Source organism: Pseudorasbora parva, chromosome 6, assembly GCF_024679245.1.
Source record: "Pseudorasbora parva isolate DD20220531a chromosome 6, ASM2467924v1, whole genome shotgun sequence".
NCBI lineage: Eukaryota > Metazoa > Chordata > Actinopteri > Cypriniformes > Gobionidae > Pseudorasbora > Pseudorasbora parva.
The window spans coordinates 23,112,681-23,135,220 of NC_090177.1; the positions used below are offsets into that span (position 1 = coordinate 23,112,681).

The 22,540-nt window shown below is 38.7% G+C and overlaps 1 protein-coding gene across 4 annotated transcripts in view; it reads right to left on the reverse strand.

Annotated features, from left to right (window-relative positions):
* Positions 1–22,540, reverse strand: part of rerea (arginine-glutamic acid dipeptide (RE) repeats a) — a 190,101-nt gene that overhangs the window by 99,149 nt on the left and 68,412 nt on the right. The window lies entirely within an intron of this gene.

Genomic DNA, 22,540 nt, shown 5'->3' on the forward strand with positions numbered 1-22,540 from the left:
CTATTCTGTAATCATAGAAATAAAAAAAGCCTAATTTAAAAAGTAAAATTCATATGGAAACAAACAACATGCTTTAAAAAACAGGAAAAGCACATCATAGGACCTGTACAGACTCGGTCAAGGTTAACAAGTCTCAGATAATTTGACCTTTTTTATGACAAGGCACAGAAACTGTTGCATTAATTTAAAACATTTTTGAAAATGTGTATACTCATGCATTAAAGCCAGGTGCAAAATATCACTTTTTACTTGATTGTATATAACATTAAACATGCTCTAAAAGTGCTTTTTATGTTCCCCAACACAGAGTGAGATATTTGTAAAACCAAGGGCCTGTTGATACTCATGCAATCGGTTTAATCAATCACAGCCGGCGAGCAGCGCTGTGACGTCGCAAACCAAAAGGAACATCAATCGGCAGTCTCTTCCACAGCAGCAGCGCACATCCTCAGGAGAGCTCTGAGCAAAGCTATATCAAAAAAGCACAAACTTCAAGCTGCCTGCTCTATTCCCCAGCTCATTTCTGCCTGGCGATGAAAAGCACTACTATGTTTCCTTGTGCACAGTGACCTAAACAGGATTCCCCACTGCATTATCAAACAGGCTCAGCTGCACGTTTTACAGGGTATTAGGCTTATATAGACCTTTGCACAACTAGCCAGTTCAGGCTATCGAGAATTTCTTAAAGTAATACATTAGACTGGAATAAGACCCGGTGCTCCCTCCAGGCCACAGTGTTTGTTGGTTGTGCATGCTGGTCAGGCTAACTACAGCCTGGCCAGAGGCGGCCCTACCTCAGCTAGCACAGCAATCACCCGTGGAAATCAGAACAGACAGGCATGGAGAAGAAAACCTGGCAAGAGACTCAGACAGAAAACAGCTTTGGATCAAATCCTGTTTTTACAACGCTCGCTGCTACTTGCCTCTTTTAAGTCAACACTCATGAAAATAAAGATCAATCTTCCATTGGCCGAAAAGTGTGAAGTGATAAAACAAAACAAAACGAGACCTCTAATATGAGAGCATGAAATGGCTGCGTAACAATGAAGTGCACTTGAACACTTTCCCCCCTCTTCAGTTAAACGGGAAACTAAAGATTACAGCCTCTGGTGCAGCTAAACCTGACAACTGGCGAAAAAGCAACAGCGAGTGAATTTGGAAATGTGAGGAGCCTGCGGGAGGACAGCAGCAGGACAGAATTGGGCTGTTTGTCAGTGTGAGAGGTGTGTTTATAGAGCAGGTATAAAAATGAAGAGAAATGGCTTATGACAGGCACACTGGTGCAGTTGACAAGCAGCCCTGTCAATGGCAGCCTGTCATCTTGAGTAGACGGCAACTGACGGGACGGGGCAGCTGCTCTCCTCATCAACCTCAAACACTACAGGCTGATTACAGAGCTGCGCCACCATGCCACGGCCCAATTAAATCACCTTATGATGAGTTACTATGCTGACCGCCAGTCTGAACACACACACACACAGGATGATTTTCCTTTTTATATGTTTTTCCTCAAGTCAAGTATATTTTCAAGTCAGTGAAAATATATCTATGCTGAACCTATAATGAGCCTGTAACACACACTGCTGAGTAAAATCTAAGAATTCATTAGCCAGTGATTAACGATAGATATTATTTAGTTGCCCAGAGTGAAGATTTAGTCATATGCGAGTGATTTACTTACATTGTAGAGGGTTGCTTATTTTGGGATACATTTCGCTGGACGATAAATTGGCCAAGAAATGATTGCGATAAACGATAATATTGACCATTTTCATCTAAAATAATGATAATGGCATAATAATACAGGTACACCTTTTCAAAGATCAATACACTTTTATATATAAAGACTATTTAACACTGAAAATGGAAAACATTTTAAATATCCACAATAAATGAACAAAACAACCAAACACAATAGAAGCAATGGACTCTCAGCATGTTAACAAAAAATGCGCTTGAATAAATACCAAAAACAATAAATAAAATGGATGAAAACTGAAACAGATGATTGTTTAGGTGCATATTAGGGACGTCACAGTTCACAAAACCCACGATTCGGGTTCGTATCACCGTTTTAGGGTCAGTACAGTTGTTGTTGTTGTTTTTTTCTTTTAATTGTTAACACTCCAGAAATGTATTTCAGCATACGATATATAGCTTAATTATCCAGAATATAGGATAGAGTATTAAAAGAAAATGTATATCATGTAATTATGCACAAACTGAACTTGACTATCTCTGAGGAAAGCTAGGTGAGATTTTGATACAGCAAGAGAGAAGACATAGATGACATAGAAGACATAGATGCTTTTAATTTATTTGGCAAAAAAGGAGACTCTGTATTGCTATCTCTACAGGAACTTATGTGCCTTTTTAGCACACAAAGATTGAACTTAAGAATTAACTAGCATTTATCAAACAGCCAACTTCAGTGTAGCTTTAAGCCTTGTTTATATTTAACGCGTTTGCACATGTGTGAGGGTGCCCACGGCAAAAATGACGTCAATGCGGAGTGCGCGAGACCCCATATGGCGGTGTGCACGTCAAATTTTGTAACTTTGTATTCGGCTCCACAACCGAAGAAGCACGAGTTCCAGGCGAATCTGGCTGAGCATGACGTCTCATCACGCCTGCACCCAGTCTGCGCGTCGAATATAAACACCTCCCTAAACGGGTGAGACGCGCGGCCGGAAAAATTAGAGCTAATTTTTTTAACGTGCGATTAATTAATTTATTGACTACCAGGCCTAGGGTTGCTAAATACACCGAGATGTGACACGACGGCAAAACACGAGATTAGTTTCCGGGAAGGTTTTATAGTACAAACAGCTAAAACACAGCATGTAAGTACACTTATTAATGCAGCAAATGCTAAAAAAAATTGATAAAAACATTCAATATCAAATTGTTGGATGAGAAAATATAATAATGTATACCAGCTTCCAAAAGTTATAAATAGCAGTACATACAAGTGTGATTAAATGCAAACAAAATAATATCAATAAAATGTATAATAAATAATTAATAACAAAAATAAAACAAAAATCACAAGCACTACATCGTAAATGTGTGGTTCTCCAATGCTTTCAACAAGCACGTTTGAAGTCCAGTGAATAAGGCTTTATATGGTGACAGCACCATACAATACTATTTGTTTATTATACATCTTTTCTAGAACAGTACTGCAAGACAATTAAGGTGTCATTTCCACCCTTCCTGCATCAACCTTGTGCTGTGATAAATAACTTACTACTGCAGAAAGGCCAGCGATCCACATGTAAAAGTGTCTTATTTATACCAACAGGAGCATAAGCCACCGGTGATAAGCAGCGGCTGCAGCGAGGTTCACAGCACTGACCAGCAACAATGCACCAGTTCATGTGGCGTCTGAATAGTGACCAGGACCAATTAAGCAATGGCGAGTACTCCCCTCAACAGTACCCACAGATGAATAACGCGCTGTGGGGCAGGTGAGGCTTGAAGCCATTACACATCAATCACCAGAGCAGGACCTTTTGAAAGATACCAGCTGTCTTAATGGAAAAGGGAGGGAGAGAGGCAGGGAGGGAGAAAAATCAGCCATTTGTGAAAGCCGGTAGAAAAAAAAAAGCTTCAGGGGTCTCGGCCAACAGCACCTATTTTACCATTTCCATTACTGCAATGAAGTCAAGGGGTGTGAGCCAGGAGGTTTTAAATAAAAATACATTTCTCCTTCAGAGCAGGGGATAAATTAGACCTTCTCACCCCTCCAACCACACAGTTGCTCTGCCACTATTAACACATCACCTCACAATGGGCACGCAGCAGGGCTCTATTACAAAACACACTCCTTTTTCAACATTACTCTTTCATGCTGCATGTTTTATTCATCCTAAATCACTCTCCTATTACGCCAATAGGCTGACGCATTCATCTCTGTGATTTGAAGCAAAAGCCAATAAAGGGTCAGGCAACACAAATGCCATTTCCCCAAGACACCTGAACTGCCAGGTACTTCATTTTAGGGATGTAACTAAGAACTATTTTGATAATCAATCAATCAATCTATTAATTATTTTCTGATCAGGTGATTAACCCTCAAGTTAACTTAAAAATAAATAATAACAACAACCATAAACTCTGCCATTAATCGGTGAAAAAAAAATACAAAATTCAAAAAGCCATCTATCAGTAATACAAATGTGCATGATGGCTGCATTCATAGTCACTGAGATTGACAGCAAGGTGTGAGTCTTGAAATATATATCTCATAGCAAAGGCATAGGACCATACAATATCCAAATGCAATGGTATGATGTCCTACCTGCCTGTCAATATACATATTTCCATACCTCCAAAAACCCCGACTTCACAGACGTCACACATCAGTGCATTTCATGCTATGCAGGGTTAAAGACAGACGTCATTCAGTGAAACAGCAGACACCTTTTACAGTTCTTCCTGAACCAAACCAACAAGCTTATACTGTTCACACACATAACTACTGTAATTTGGTAGATTCGCTGATTTCCTTTGGAAAGAAACCCATGACATCACACTCTGAGTTGGTTGTGACTTGAATTTATGCGTTTTATTGGCAACATGAATCTGCAGCAGTCAGGTGGTACGTGTCAGTGCTTTAAGTTACTTACATTATTGTAACGTTTGCTTTGAAACGATGCATTTTAAAGCCATCTCTCTCCCGTGACACTTTGCAAACTCTGCTGTGTGTTCATGTGTTTTGAAGGCTTTAGATATGCTCTGAAGGGAGGGTGGGATTTCAAAGCTAACTTCCTATTGCTAGCCACACCGAAAATTGCCTACCCTACCATTAAATGATCTGTTTGAATAAATATCTGTATGAAGGAACAGCTAAAGTCCAATCAAGGCATGAGTTCATCAATAAGTTATTTTAAACATCCAACAAAGACTTTAAGGACTAGTTTCACAGACAGGGTTTAGATTAAATGTGCACTGATGTGCATCTTGAGACAAAACAATGGCATTGGCATTTTAAGTTATGTCAGTGCAAATTATCTTCAGTTAAAACTGCTCAAACTTGCATTTTAGTCTGGGACTAGCTTAAGCCTTGTCTGTGGAACCGGGGGTAAATGCTTTGTAACCAAATGTAGAGCGTACGTTTGAGCCTTGCACCTCACACCCACTACAGCTCTGATGGATCTGCAGATGAACAAATCACTTCTCAGTCTCAGTGAGTAAACTAAACCCATTATGATTATACAGTTCAGTGAAGCTTACATTAGATGACGTTGCAGACAGCGGGGTCAGTTCGGTTATAGAACGCAGTTAAAACACTCGTAAAAAAACTACATGCTGAACGCAACCGTATTGAGTGGCACTGCCATACAACCTAGCAGCATTTGGTCTGGAGTTTTGTTTTGTTGGAAACAGGGGATTAGGGATGAACATAAACAGTGTGAAGCTTCAAAACATTCCACGCAAATGTATAATGTAAAAATCAACTTCATTTGCAAATATATTCAAAGACTGTTTATGATACATAATGTCAAGCAGACAGCAGTGAAAGAGCAAGAAACACAATTATATGGACATTTTTTGGTGATCCCTGACCACAGTTTTCAAGTGGTGTATTACAAAATGCAGACATTTGACTGGCAGGGATTGCCAAAAGCTTTCCAGAAGGAAGTTGTGAAATACACGTTTGATGTGATTGCTTTCGGCGGGCAAGATTAGCCTTGGAACATATCAAACAAAACATTATCTGGAATACGAGTAACTGAGATTTATCAGACAAATGTCTCGTTCGAAGCTCATCCAAGAGAGCTACTCTGAAAACAGCTTTGTTGAAATCAATCTATTTTGCCTGAGTGCCAAAGCTCAATAAATAAATAAATAAATAAAAAACAGTTCTGAAGCAGAACTCCAAAAACAAAAAACATTTTTGACACCAGATTTGAGTTATTGTTGATGAAAGCATCACATTGACTCAGTATTGTGTGAAATTATGACTTGCAGCAGTTCAATTCTAGTAGTTTCACATGATCACACAGAACAAGCATGTATAATCCGTACTGAAAATCCTGATTCACGCCATCATTGCTAATAACAGTCATCTTTTATCTGATAGCACAAATTCAAAATTCAGCATACTCTAAATCTTAATAGCAACTACTGACTATTTCCAACAATTACTCAGTGCTCCTCGATAATAGCTACTCTATTGGTACGGACATGTACTACGGTGGAGGACCCTCTTCATGAAGAAACTGTTTTTACTGAGTTTTAAATTGTGTAGCTAGGATGATGAATCTTTAGGTATTACCACAGCCTGTTCTATTAAGTGCAATAATACAAGAAAAGACCTTCCTTCAAAGCACAATAGCCTAACACCTTTACATTCTGTTCCTTTAATGCAGCCTTCATGAACAAACAGACTTTTGTGACTTCTGAGATCTTAAGTAAAACAGAGGGTCATGGTCAGGATAAAAATGGCAAAACTCCTTTAAAACGTTTTTATACTAGAGAAGCATGTTCAAAACTGGACATTTAAGTGATTGCTGTGGTTACGGACAACATTACGAAGAAATCTGTTTATAATGGACTATTGGGATTGAACTTATTATTTGTCATGTGCTGCCTATTGATTCAGTTGACATGAATAATGTGTCTATAATAGATAATGTTGCTTTAAAGTGAATGTTTAATATACAATGATAAATTGGGCTAAGCAAAAAAAAACAACAACAGATTTTTCGATTAACCGTTTTTTAAAATGTGGCCAATTCAAAATCGATTCTCAAAGGCAACGAATCGTGTTTTTTTTTTTTTCGTATTTATTTCCGCAAACATTGAACAAAGATTAACATGAATCTAATTACTAGTCTTCTCCACTAGATGTAACCCATCTGCCTTGCTCGATGTTACAAAGGAGCAAGAGGTGTGTCTGTATAAAAACTAAACATTTAGTAGGGGGAAAGTAAAGGAAACCATAAAAGTGAATAAGTGTAGCTGTAAATCTGGTACAATGTTATACAAAATACATTCATGAAAAACAAGTAAATATATTTATAGAAATAGGGCCTATATATTAAGAAATTACATTTACCGTATTGTAAATGTATAGCGTATCTTTTTAATGAGGCAGCAACATATAGATAGGGCAGAACAAGAAAGGCTATTAATGATCTTTCATAGTGCAAAAGTATTATGATACAGAGTGCCACAAAGTGTGTATGCGCATCCCGTGCGCAGGATGATGAGCTTGAAGCAACTGTATCACAGTGCGCTGCGCTCCATCCGCATTGAGAAGTTCAAAACACAAAGGGAATATATATCGATGTGTAGTGTATCTATGCAATATAGCCGTTTCTTTTAACAGTTTAAGATTTTAGTTGCTGTGAAGGAAGAACAATACAATCTCTAGTCCAGTGTTGTGACCTAACAGACACCCGGTAGAAAGTAACACGTTTTACAGCAATAAACACCAGCAAGATAAAGTCATTTTATGAGAAACCACACTGTAAAAAATTATATGTTCAATAAGTTATGACAACATATGTTTTTACATTGTTTTAATTCATCAAAATAAGTTAAGCAATGTTAAACTTGTTTTTATTACTTATACAAGATGTAACTCATTTTTTAAAGTCAGTTTAACATAATTTAAGTTGAAATAACTTAAACATCCAAGTCGATTGTACTGCAAAAGTTCAAAATTTGCCTTTTTTTTATAGTGCATAGACCGTTATCTACAGATCAAGCATAACTGTCCGAACGCAACAGTTTGAAAGCTGAACGGAGAGTGACTGACAGCTGCAGCGGAGGGAAGCATTGATGTACTTGACTTTAATGACTTAAATATTCATCTGTACCTCACATTAAACTATGGAATGGCTTTAGAACACTTATAATATAGTGCATGAATCGTTAATGAGGCTTTATAATGTTTGTGTCCCTTTTGTAGGGCACTGGGGCTTAACAATAACAGCATATACGCACAGTTTCAAATTTGGATCGGCCGTCTGACCGATACCCGATCCGGCAAATAATTACGGATCGGCGCCAATACCTATACTTAGTATCGGATCGGTGCATCCCTAGCTTAAATGCAGGCTTCTTAAATTGCCTTTTGTAATGCTGAGATTAAATGCTTCAGTAATACAAATCTGCGGAACAATTTGATGAGACAACCCAGACGTTGCAACACCCCCACAGTCGAACACAACCACTAAAAACAGATCACAATGCATTAGGATCAAACTTGAGTGTTCACTTACGTGAACGTACATTAGCCATTATAGACATATTCAAATCAGTACAGTACAGGACCAATAGTTCAAACCCTAATTATAGCTCATAGTATAAACAGATTTCCTCAAATTAAAGTTAGTTCACATAAGTCAGTATACGTAAAAGTATTGTTGTTCGTTACCACACCACCTAATTGTGTTCAGGAATGAATAAGGTTCTCATGTATGAAAAGTAATTGCACACATGGTGGCGAAATCGCAAGAGAAGCTTGTCATGTACTGAAAATTGCCGAAATATATTCGATAGCTTGTGAATCGAAATCGAATCGGAACATATAAATCAATACCCAGCCCTAATGATAATGCAAGGTAAGCACATCATTGTATTGGACCTGTTTTAGCTGCATTCAGTGTGGGATTTGTGCACATCTTTTATATATGGCAACACTTTTGATTTTCTCCACAATATTTATAAACTGGCTGCTTATCAACATGCATATTGGCTGTTTATAAGTATTTATACATTTATTGAGGAAAACTTGTTAATAGTGAATGTGTGTAGCCTAATATAAAGCATGACGATATGTATACATTACAGCTGCACGACTAATAGGTAAAAGGTCACAATGTCAATTCAAACACCCACTCGATCTTACTCAAGCTGCCACTGACCCAGAGAAAACAGTTCTCATGTTTGTAATGTTTTACATAAGTATGAAAGTTAATGTAATTTCAGATTCTTTTCAACCACACATCGTTTCTTATGTTACTAATACTCAAATGATCACAGACGTACTGAGATAAGTTTAGTTTACGTTATTAAAATGCACATTTTGAAAGTAATTTGGCGCTCAAATAACGATTGTATTGATTGCATTGTTTCGTCACTAGATGGCGACAAGTGGATGCTAAAAAATTATATCATTCGTTCAAGAGATTTGTTCAAAAACGCTAATTTATCCAGTGAATATATAATTTAATCCCTCTGGATTTTTATTTTACTCACAGGGATGTCAACACATGCAACGAACCACACGTGCTGACAGACATATTTCACAAAATGCATTGGGAAAGAAGCATACTATGTGGGACCATTTCGTAGAAAAGTAGGGCGTAAAAAAGTCAGGTCCCGTCGGGCTCGGGCATAAATGAAGGGCTCTAGTGTGATTCTAGGTTATGTTGCTGAGCTTTTCTGTATTCTGCCTTTTGCACAATAAAATAAACATGTGAAAAAAGTATTTTCAACGGGTCACAGACACTTGTCAATTGTATTTTTATGTAATGCCAATTCAATATTATAATCTTACCAGTAAACAGTTAATAATCAATTAATGAGCTTCGCTTGTCGGTCGGGAAAATTAACCGAAATGAGCATCCCTAGACTGCAGCACTTCATATTTTGTCAGAACCTCTAAATGTTTAGTTGTCTTATGAATCATGGGAGAATTGTGATCTCTATTTAAAAAAAAAAAAAAATGTGGATCAACTTCCCCAAGCTCTATCTTGCACGTATCAATATGCATATAAGGCTAAAATATATAACATATGCTTAATCCCCAGAGAACTGATTTGATATGACAGCAATAATACTTTCAAATGATAAAAGTTTCCGGGGGAGAAAAAAAAAACCTCTTTAATGTTTGTTATCTAATCAACGTCTACCACTCTTTAACATACTGTCAGATTAAGATCTCCTGAGGCCATCCTACGCAAACACTGGCTGGAAATTAATTTGGTGCATCTCTGTAGCATGCAACTACACAAATGTTGTTGATTTATATACAGAAATCAAGGGGCTAATCTGAGCCCCGAGGAGTCAGTAAACCAGAGGCTGAAGGCTAGGCTCCAAGCAATCCGAGTATGCGAGTAAGTGGTTGTGTACCAGTGTGTATTCCCTTTGCACGATTCCCACAGGGGCCGGCTCCCCATCAGCACTCGTGTCTATTATCAGCATCGTGCCTCAGAGTAACTTCATTTCACACTGTAAGCCACAAACACAGTGCAAACCACACTGAGGGCTCTCAGACGATAGTTTGTCCGTGTGGCAGAGAGGGTGGGGAGAAATGTCTGGAAAGCCCATCACTGTGCTTTTAGCCTGGTCGTGTAGCCAACAAGCATTTCTAAGGGTGCATCAACACTGGAGGAGTGCGAACACAAAAACAAGAGATAGTTTACAGAAAGAAAGAAAAAGAAAAAAATCACGTCACCATTTATTCACACAAACATGTGCCTTTCTTTCTTCTGTAGAACATAAAAGATTTGTTTGAAGAATGCTTTTGTCCATAAAAAAGAAGAGGTAAGTGGGGTCCAGTGCTGTTTTGGAAACCTTTGACTTTGTTTGGACAAATTGTCCTCTATATATTTTGTGTTCCACAAAGAAAGTCACAAATGTTTGGAATGACATGAGTGTTAGTCAATGATTTTTTACATGAACCATCCCTTTAAAATATTCTACCAGTGGCTACACTATGTTGTAATTATTGATATCAAGAGAAATGTACTGTATTTTAAAAGTAATGTATAAAAAAGGGGAATAAGGGTATGCATATGAAATTATGAATACATTTTTGGAGGAAGTAGTATTTAGGGTCGGTAAACATAGTATTAACTGCAGATCCGGTGTTTTGCAGCAGACGTGCATTTGGCTTGGCCTCACCCGAGCATATGCGATCAATACTCAATCAATGGCAGATAAACACATACATCACTTTCTAAATCTATCCTAGATACAGAAGATATTAACATTGGACTTCCCCACCTTCCCTGATCTGCTTTGATTCACAATACAATGAATCTAGTGCGAATACAGCAGTTTACAAAAGCCCATTCACTGTTTCAATAGATTCAGATAGTGCAGCAACGACGCCTGTATGGCTTTTTCTTCCCCTCAATCAAAATGCAATCAGCATAATAGCTGACGTTGAAAGACGTAGAAATGTTAAACATGGTGCAGAGCAAGATTGATCATATTATACTATATATATATATATATATATATTATATATATATATATTATATACACACACACACATACATATACATACACACACACATACACAATTTTTTTAGCTAAAAGAAGACATCTAAAAGTAGTCAGTATATCAAAAGCCTCAGCTCAGCCTAAGCTTCATTCACAGTGAAAGCAGGGAGGTCTCAGGGAAGCACTGGTCCTGACAGACACCCACAGAGAGGGGGGTCAGCTCTGCGTCACACTCTCCCCACCACTACTAATCATCACATGAAACACAGGGCCTGGAGGAGAGATCTCAGCTCAGGCTTATTGTTCAGGACCTCACTTACTCGCACTGCAACGTTATTCCAAACTCATCTTTGAGAACATAAGGTTAAAGATGATGAGGCTGCGACGGCGATGCCATTAGGTCAATGCGTCAGACCATTTTCGGACTAAATTATTTAGTTATCTGGCGGTGGCTCTTTTTTTTCCGAACACTGGCAACCGGAGGCAGATGGTCTCTCGAACAAGCCGGGCATTCAAAAACACGCGTAATGGCTCTGCCAAAAGCACCTCCACCCCAGATACCACAGGACGGTATTACCACTAATTAGGAGCGGCTTTTGTTTCTGGATGAGCCACCTCTCTAAACCCACAGCCTGACAGTCTTTAAGAGGCTCTAGTCTGAATAACACCCTCTTTGTTACTCCACCTCTCCATTTAAGGCAACTCAGCTCAAATATAAATATAAATTCTCCAGTCCCATTTCCACTGCAAGCAAGCCACACAAAACACTGTTGTTTAAAGTGGATGAAAAAAAAGTCTGTCTGAGAGCTCCTACGGTGTCAAGTCTTTGTTCGTGTCTTTGTCATCTTTGAGAAGACAGAATGCTCAAATGTTTGGAGGAATATTAAATCACAGCTCTATATTCTACTGATGCAGTATAAAGTCCAAATGTGCAGCACTGTAAAAATGATTTGAGATTGTTTCTTTGCCTTGGAGCAGCAGGCAGGAGGGGAAGTGACTGGAGGGTAATGAAAACGCTGCTGAAACAAGCAGGATCAGAGCTTCCCTCTCCTCTCTGGACAGCTCATAAAACATGCATTGACTAGAACTATTACCATTCCGCCGTTTTAGTGTGGCGTGCAGCTCCCAGGAAGAGTGCACACTTATCAACCTATAGAGACACCAGACCTGCTGCTTTTTATTTCAAACATATAGTGACGTAGAACAGCAGCTGTTTAGAAAAAAAAAAACATGTTTACCAGAGGGAGGCACCTAAACAATAGGCTGCCGCTGCTCTCTGGGTTCAGGGCTGTGTTTAAAGCAGTGTACAGTGGCAGGCGGGAGATTAACTCGTAACGCATTCATGTGTGAAATGGAGACTTTATCCCTAACTGATAGTGTTACGAGGCTTCCAGAAAAAACAAGCCTGATGATTTTTCATCATTTCGGAAAAACAGCCGTAATATATTAGATTACTGCTCAGAGCCTTTTTGTACATTCGCACAATGCAGACTCTTAAAACACCCCGGTGTTTTACAACAAAGCACGGTGGGAGGCGGGCGAGGAGAGCGGGGGTCTGCCGCTCATGCAACGTGGCTTTTAGTCGAGCAAGCGCATTTGAAGTCAGACCGTTTCACCAGGTTATAGTGTGTGTGTTGTAACAGAGCTGATGGATAGCTTAACGCAGGGATTCCCGAATCTTTTCATGAGATGGACCTCTTTGACCTAAAATATTCACTCCCCTAAGGAAACGCTCCCCTGTGCATTTGGCTATGTCCGAGATGAGTCCACGTAAGTGTTTAAACGTACTTGCACTTCAGAATACTTTTATGACGCAAAATGAAATGTAAACACAGCCCACTGCAAACACCCTTGTAACTTGCGTCAACCTTTTTTGAACTTTATAAAACATTATTTTATGGAAGATTCAAGTAGTGTGTAAGGAATTTAAAGCAATAAAAGTATGATTGTTTCTAAAGCACGCAGCGTCATCTGCTGTTAAAAACGAAGTTCAGAATTGATTGGAGAATCGCGTTGCATACTGAAAATCTCAGAATAGATCATAAAAATGGTTTCAAAGAAAAAGATTACGTTTTTTGTGTAAATTATCCCTTTGGGCTGAGAGAATAATACCCCCAAATTACCTTTATTAGAGCTGGAAGTAAAAAAACTATTTTCCAAATTAGAGAACAGGAATTCCTGCCACTTTTTTACACAGAGCCTCCATTTCCCATGAGAGCAGAATCAAACAGCATAAATGCACTGGAAATTGTGTATTTTACAGTTTTTAACAGTGTGCAATGATCACAGCATTATTTGGCGACACATTCACAGGCTCCACACTCTTTAGTGAGCATTACAATTCCTTCCACAGCACGGCAAGGAATGAACCTCAGGGGGGAAGGTTTGTGCGGGTCCAAGTTAAAATAGCTTGCAAATGCACGAGTAAGCTCATAAACAGAGCAAGCATGTTCAGCACAGAGACACATTCATCCAAGTGTATACACATCTGTCAATCTAAATGAGTAGTCCATTGACTGCTGAGCAACTGTATTTTCCTCTAAACTGCATACTGGGCAGAGCTAATAAAAAGCTTGGCTGAAATGAAATGTGGCCTGACCTTTTCCGATCTTTCTTTCAGTCGCTCCTTTACGCAGATGTCCAGTTCCCCTCATGTATCATGCTGTTAAATAGGCTCCCTCCTACCTTGCGTCTCCTTAGCCGTGCTAACCATATGACGGTGAATACAGTGACAACTGGACACGGGAACTAAATCAAAGAATTCTTTCAATATCAAGTTTAAAATGTTTTAGTTAATTATCAGTGAAGCCATTTTTGTTTGCATTTTGTCTGGTTATCTTCTGAAAAAAAACATAAAATGATGAAGATTTACTCTGTTACCAAGAGGAACATCTTAATGAGCTGTTCAGCAAAGATAACACATCGCTCTGTGGAGCCATCACATGTTGTACATCTCTAACCCTCTGCAGCAACAGCAGATCAAAAATTCAATAATGAATGTGGAATTGCTGCAATTAATGTCTATGGGAATCCAAGTGGTCTAAAAAAAAAAAATCACATGAGTAACCTGATTAATTTTATATAGGAATAATCTGTGATCAGCATTACCAAGTGAGCCCAAAAACAAATTAGATTTGAAGCTAAGAGCCCCATTGATCAGCAGTCATCTAAAACGACCATGAAAAGAGGCCGGTAATCCAATCCAGCCGTTCGGAAGTGGCTAAGAGAGTTGCATCTCTACAATGGAAACATTCTGTCCACAATGTAATCCATTGTGTTCATTCTGCAAGCGTTTTGGAACCTGTTCGATTACACTAAAACGGCCCAAATCATTGTGAGCATAAACAACGTGGGGAGGATCGGTTTTCAACTTGGCAACGGCTGCGCCACTCCACTTCCAATGACATTTGACTGACTGACCCATAGAAATAGTGATGCACAACTGTCAAAACACTGCCACTCTCCAGAACAGTCTCCGTATTATTCCATGACTCAGTCAATAACTAGTTTTATTTCATACAAGTGAATGTTTAATGGTATCCAGGGTTACTTTAGTAGATCCCTAGTGGCCTATGCTTCGGTTGCAAAACAAAAAAAACTATATCAACTAAGCTCAGTAAAAGCAGAAGCCAACAACTATAATCATTAACTATTCTAGCCACTGGGAGTGTGAAAAGCACAAGATTATACATTCACTACTGTGAAACACTCAAGACTGTGAGCTTTTTCAATTAAAAAAAATTGTTAAAGGAATCAAACAAATATTAGTTGATAATCTTACAACACTTAGCAGCCATTTTACAAGCCAGCGCCAAGGTACAGCACCAACTTACATTTGAATATACAAGGTGATTCTCAAAGACAAACACATGACTGAATCAACAGCACGTACACTAATAACCTTGGGCTATCTAACAGTTCCATTGCTTTATGGAACTGTATAATGTAAAAATAGCAGATCCATTTCTACCTAGTCTGTTAGGGCTCTATTTCAGCTTCCTCGTCATTAAATATTTATCCTTGTGGAGTGGCAGATTGTACGGAGGTGATAAGCACTTAGGAATCCAAATTTTTCAACCCCTCCCCCATCCCCATCCATATCTGTAACCCTTTATTTCCCCCCTATATGCAAGAAACATTTATTCAAACTGCTTATCTACAAGTGTGACTTTAAATCGACACAGGACGGGACTGAAACAGTGCCCACATTCCCAAAGGAAAGGCGCTCTGCTGGTTTTATCATGACAGAAATCTTTTTTTAAATACCAAAGGGATGAAATAACTTGGTTTGAGGAAGACCTCTTTCTTTGTAAAGAAAGTTAAAGAGGGCGGGACAGGGGAATTTCAGCTTCTCGGAGCTCTTTGTATTTCTGACACAACAAATTAAGCAAAAACAAAATAGGATACTTAGCTTTGCCAAATATGGAAGCGGTGTTCATAGCAAATCAAACATAAATTTAAGCAGCACCTCTGCTTGTTGCTGCTGCTTGTGTGAGTATTTGGCTCGGGTTGAACTTGGCATCTTACAGCATATAATGATGAAAAGATTTCATGCCTCAGCCTTGCGGGTGGTTGCTGTTGGGTGTGAATGCATCTCTAGTGGACCCTGCATGCTTCAAAAGCTTCTAGGGCCGACCTACAGTACTTCACAGGTATTCTTGGACGGACAACAAAAACATCTTTTTTTAAGGCTCAATAGGGAATGGCCTGCCAGAGGAATGGCAGTTCAAATCGGACAGGCTGAATTCCAAATGGAGCCTCTACATATGGGCTGGGAGCTCTCCACAAGACAAGAAAAGAGATCTAATAAACGTTTAGTGAATACCCTAGCTCATACACGGCCAACTTCCATCTCACAGAAGACAAAAGTACATATTGCAAATAATACATAAACCAAAAAAAGCTCCATCTCATACATATATACACACACACACACACACACACACACACACACACACACACACACACACACACAGACACACAGACACACACACACACACACACACACACACACACACTATATATATACATACATGCATACATACATACATACATACACACACACACATTATATATTATATATGTATACACACATATACAAACACACACTTACTCTTATTCTTTTAAATAATAATAATAAAATAAATAATAACCATTCTTCTTCAAAATAACGAAGCGTCATTAATAATAAAAATCATAATAATAATAATAAAAAAAAGAATCTTACAAATTGTCATGCAATTATTAATGTGAATGAATGGTAGGCTACTCCACATCACCATATCGTACACCCCAATACATGTGCCGTGATACAAAATTAAATGCTAATTGTTTCAAAACGTGCTGTAAAATAATGCATTGTGATAATTTCTCATCCAAACAGCTTTAAACGGCTAGAGTGCGCTTCTCAACCTCCACACTATTAACAGTACTCGTAATTTGGGTCCATATTTTGTTTTTGTGGGTGCCTTTAATCCCACTCTTTAAGCTCCCAAATAAAACAATTTCGCTTTTTTCCACTTCCCTGGTGATGGTCTCGATGGGCGCGTCTCAATCATCTCACTAGTCCACTAGTCAGGGCACTGATCAGGGAGTCAGCCCATTGACTTATGTCCTAATCAGTGCCCTGACTAGTGGACTAGTAAGATGATTGAGATGCGCCCGATCTCCACGTCGGAGAAGTTTCGCTTCTTTGCCGTCTTCCGTGTGTCCATGGCGTAAAATGAGAGAGTGAGGGAGGCGTAGACTTGAATATATAGGGGAGTGTTATTCTAATGACTATCGTTTTTAGCCGCGGCATTTATCAAGGGCAGGTATTGCGTACACCTGGATTGCAGAGGTGCGCACAGCTTCATAAATCAGGCGGTGAGAGGAGTGTAAGCATAATCTTACGCCAACATATACGGCCGTTTCAACGCAAGATTGATAAATGAGGGCCAGTATATATGCATGGGTGTGTATGTGTGTACACACATATATAGTGTATGTGCTGTTGATTCATCATGAAGGATCATGCCGCACTGGAGACGAGTAATAATGCTGAAAATACAGCTTTGATCACAGGAATAAATTACATTTAAAAATATATTAAAATAGAAACAGTTTTTTTTTGTGTGTAATAATATTCCACAATATTACTGTTTTTACTGTTGTTGATTAAATAAATGGAGCCTTGGTGAGCATGACTAAAATCTTTTTTTTTTGTGTTTCCAAACATTTGACAGTTACTAAATCTATTACACACAATAATGTATATAATATTAAAAATAATGTATATCCAATATATAACATGCTTTTATAATATAAAGATGCATATACACACAGATACGTATATACACATACACACAGGATTTCTAAAACTTTACAAACAAAAAAGCATTACATGAATCATTCAGAACTCCACCCTATTTCTCAGCACATTATCATTTACATCTTTGTATGCTTTACAGTTGCTGCACTTGGTGCACTGTGTTCTAAAACTAATATTAGGTAAACATTGCATTACTTTCATATTGTCTGTGTTAATACGGAAGAATGGCTGTAGTTTACTGTAGAGCAGCCCAACCAGTGTAATCTAGTTTTAAAATGAATGGAGAGATCATGGTGTATTTAACTGATGTGTCACACAGATGACTAACTGGCCCATCGGTAAACCGCACCGTGACCCTGCGGCAGCCATGATTCTACATGACCCTGTGGGCTCTGACGTGCAGAGACACATACACACTTTCCACTACAGTGAAGAATACAATATAATCTTATGGCGAATGAATAATACACTGTCTTAATGATTCACACAAACCAATTGAGATCTGATAAGAAAAAGACAGTTTCAAATGTCTCTGATAGAAAGAAGCGCTATCAAGTGGGAATGCAAATATTCAATAGCTCTGCTCTGCTTAATGGCGAATGGAGTGGGATTGTGGTGTATTGCCACAATAGAGTATAATTTCCGTCCCGCTCTGATGGAGCCACTTCATTCTGATGAAGAACAGGAGCAATGAGCTGATTCTATGACCACAGTTTGTTTCTCCACCCCCCTGCACTCCTTTTTGTCCCCCAAATGACACACAGCACAACAAGCTTGTCATTTTCAAACGTTACCATTCAGGTCTCATCGATTTATTGTAATCAAAGATGATGTGAAATGCTACAACAAATACACGGCTCGCTTCGCCAAGGGTAAACAAACAGCAAAGGTCTCAGCGTATGGTGAGGTTTTAACCTCGATCTGAAATCCCCCGTTCATTAATGCGGCGTTAACAGCCGGTTATGGCCAGTGAAACCGCAGTAGCAAAATCAATTACCTCAGCAAGTATTGATATGTCTCGCGGCCTGTTTACAATTTAATCTCTAACTTGTCAGAGCCATTATTTTCCTAATCACAACTCCCGCTCTTCTGCGCCTTTGTCTCTGGCTCATGTTTAAGGGAACAAAAAGGTCATAAGCTTGAGCGCTCCCCAGGGCACAGCCTGCCACTGCTGTAATTATTCCTGAGCAAGAGATGACAAATGAAGTGGATCAAATCAAAGGTGTCAGTAGCTCTTATGACACCGGCCCAGTCGCACAGGTTAAAACGGAGGTCAAGCTAAAAGGAAAAACTAGTTAATGCCGCCCTGCAATAATTATGTGCGAGGCCTCTTAAAGTGACAAATTCTTTATAATCCCCCACTTGGAGAAATGTGCAGAAAATCTGTTCTGTTTATGTGGCATTCAACGGCAGGAGACAAACAAACGGAAATAAACAAACGGAACAACTTCCAATGACGTGTCCATTACTTAAATTGCGTCCAAATCACAACAGCGGCAGAAAATATCCTCAGGAGCCGATACTAAACTAGCTAAAACGATCAACGGGGACATCATCAGCAAACTCGCCATTTGTATCTTGGCCAGTAATCATTGAGGAACGGAGGCTGATGCATTATTTACTGGCTAATGTATAATTCAGAGCAAACAGCAGATTTAATGCATAAATAAAGCTGTGATACACCTGCTTTAAATGTTTACTCACCAAAATAAGATCAGAAAGTACAAGCATGTCACGCGGTGCCTTTGAACGTGTCACTCGTTTCTTTTTTTCCATCTTGGGTGACTAAAAGTGAAAATGGGTTGCAGGTGGCGAGACCCGCGACCCGCTTTGTTCACCTCCTAGAAACATAAACGGAGATCAAAACGAGACACTCAGATGTCTAAGCACAAGATCTCAATTACTTAATTTAAAACACAGGTCTGCAGGCATGAGCTAGCGTGTTTGTCTTGCAGAAAACGCAAGCACCGTAATGAGAAGTGAAGGGCGTCCATGTTCAAGTTACTCATTTCTGTTCCCAAGCAATTCAATTGATGTTTCTTTCATATGATAATATTGTGGCAGAAAATAGAGGCTGTTTTGAAAATAATTCAATTTGTTTATTGCTCTTTGCAGCTGTTTTCAAAATGTAACGGATCGTGGCAGATTTCAGAGGAAAGGTTAGCAAACAATACATTATAAATAGAAAAACAAGCACAAGAAATTCTTGTAAAAAGGTTAATTAGACTGCTTCAGGGAACCGATCTTTTGACGTCAAACAAGTCAGTCACAATTCCCCACAGGCTACGCTATTGACCCCTGTGCTGAAGCTGGCCTACTTAAAAGACAGTGATAAAGACAGACAATATTCCAACAGCATCTACAACACTGTGGACTAATCAAGTCTAAACATGATCACTATGATATCCATTTTAAATTTTTCCTACTAGGCACCGTTTTTACATTATTGGAGTATATGCATGCAAACAGATGCCTGAAACACATGCAGGGTATTCCTACTATTATTCAAAATGTATAAATGATTCCAAAGCAACCCACTACATGCACAATATATCATTTAAACAGCGGTTCTAAAAGACGTCTATTACAAAAGACGCTTACAAATACTGTATTCATTTAGTAAACAGTAGCATACTATTTAAAATGACTGTGTTCTACTTGAATATATTCTTTAAACTTATTCCTGTGATGTTCAATCTGTTTTAGCAGCAATTACTACAGTCTTCAGCCATTTAAGTGTTTACATAACATTTCTTATTATCAACGTTGATAACAGCAGTGCCATATTTCTGTGGAAACACTGATACTTCTTTAAGATTCTTAACACATGTTCAAAAGCACAACATTTCTTTGTAGTGGAAATGTTTCGTAAAATTATAATTGTCTTTGCAGTTACTTTTCACAATTGAATGTGTCCTTGCTGAATAAAAGTATTAATTTCTTTCAACAACAACAAAAAACCCACACACACCTCAGCCATCTTGTTAGCAATGTTCAACACAATGTTTGAGCTGTGGAACATTCCAAAAGGTTTTGAGATGTTAAGAGACAAACAGCTCAACAAAATCCCTCCGGTAACATTGAAATACCACGTTTTTTTTCTATGTGGTCAACGAAATAAGACCACATGATTTTCATCATATGTTCTTTCATTACAGGCATACAACTTCATTCTTAACCTTTTCCCTCAAGCACTCATATTTCTCTAGATGAGGTAATTATTTTCGCAGCCACAAATGTTTCTGGACACATAGCTTGCATTCAAACGCTTGATAATGAAACTATTTATACATTAACAGGATGAGTCAAGGAGTGAAAGTCTAGAGTGCTGTTTTCTTCTGCCAGCCGTAAGATTGCACTAAAGGTTTATTTGATTTCACAGAGATATAGTTTGATCCTTCAAAGCTATCATTATTCAACAACAACTGGCCTGGATTTAACAGAACAATATGCATATTGTGCCACACAAAGACAACTCATCACCTGCCTGGGGAAAAAAAATAACCAAAAGAAATCCCCTCCCCTGGTACAGCTGATGCAGCTGAAAAGTAATCAGCAATCTGCCTCAAAATTGCTGATCAGTCCATTATTAAAATGAAATGCTTTTAAAAGAACAATTCTTCAAGAAATCAACATGCCTGACTTCTGAACATAGATGACATTTTTTGGCTTATGTCACCAGCATTCCTGTGCACCACTTCAGCTAAAAAAAACAGTGCCTATAGTTTTTCAGATAGATGTGGTTCAACTGGCTAACCTTACTATCCAGTGATCTTGAGTGCTTGTCCACACACAATTACAGAATTGTGGTAGTTTGAAAGTCTAAAATGACAAAAATTATACTTGAGCTTGGCATTTAAAAAAATAAAAAAAGCATAAATTTCCATTGTATGAACAAAGTGCCTAAGGACATTCTGCTTCCTATTGTGATTCATGTAAGAAAGATAACAATACTGAGTAGGAATGGCATTACGATGAGTAAAATAATAAAAGAATTTCCATAACACACCATATTTATGAGACGTTGCAGGACAGTCACAGATTGTGCTCCATTCCAGCAGTCTAAGAAATGTATATCCTTTCAGAGCGAGAAACGCTTCAACTCAACGCACACTTTTCAAGATGAAAGCACTTGAGTGAGGACTGCATTTTTATAATATGTTTATCACCACAGAGAGTGTTCATCGACAAGGACAAGGACAGAGTGAATACTAGTAAGGGTGTGCGGGCGTGAAAAGCATAAAAGACTCCATCTGACATCCCTAACAGAGCAGGAAAACAGTGGGGCCTGTGGGACCCCCAACCTCACTTTATGACCATGTGCTGAATTAACAGGTCCAGATGTCCCCTCTCACTTAACATGTGCGAGACATCTCGAGCAAAGGCCTCAGCTGCTTTAGGGCTTATTAAAAAAATATCAATTTCAATTACACCATTAACTTCTCGCGCTCCTCAGGTTTACATTTATTTGACATCAACAAGGCAGATTCTCGCCCAGGATGTATGTTCGTTTAATGCACAAATCTGACCGATCCAAAGTTTCTCAGGTTAAATTCATCATCTACAAATCAACGGAGGAATGAACAACAAACAAGACAGAGAGTGTCGCTGAAACACTATACTACGTGCCCGCGAAGCCTGAGGAATGAGTCAAACAAAGAAGAGCCTATTACCAGACAGATATCAATCTGCTCTTAGTACTTGCTGCTGCAGAAGCATTCAGACAACTCAGCTGCTTGGGCTGTTTATAGTTTGACAGTGTCAGGTCTCTTTGTCACTAGGGCTATGAAGCAGGCGCCTGTGGTTACTGTATCTATTATCAAGGGGAAAGTGCCAACACATTCTTGTAAACAAAGGAGAGTCTACCTACAAGTTCGCCGAGACAAAGCCCAACCTGAAAACGCTCAAGGCAAACCATTCAAAACAATCGGAGCTGTTCTCAAATCTCTTTCAGAAACAAATTTAGACGGATAAGCTTTAAGTCAATCATGCATTTTGCTAAAGGTTTTCCCACGACGCGACGCAAAACATGACGTTAAT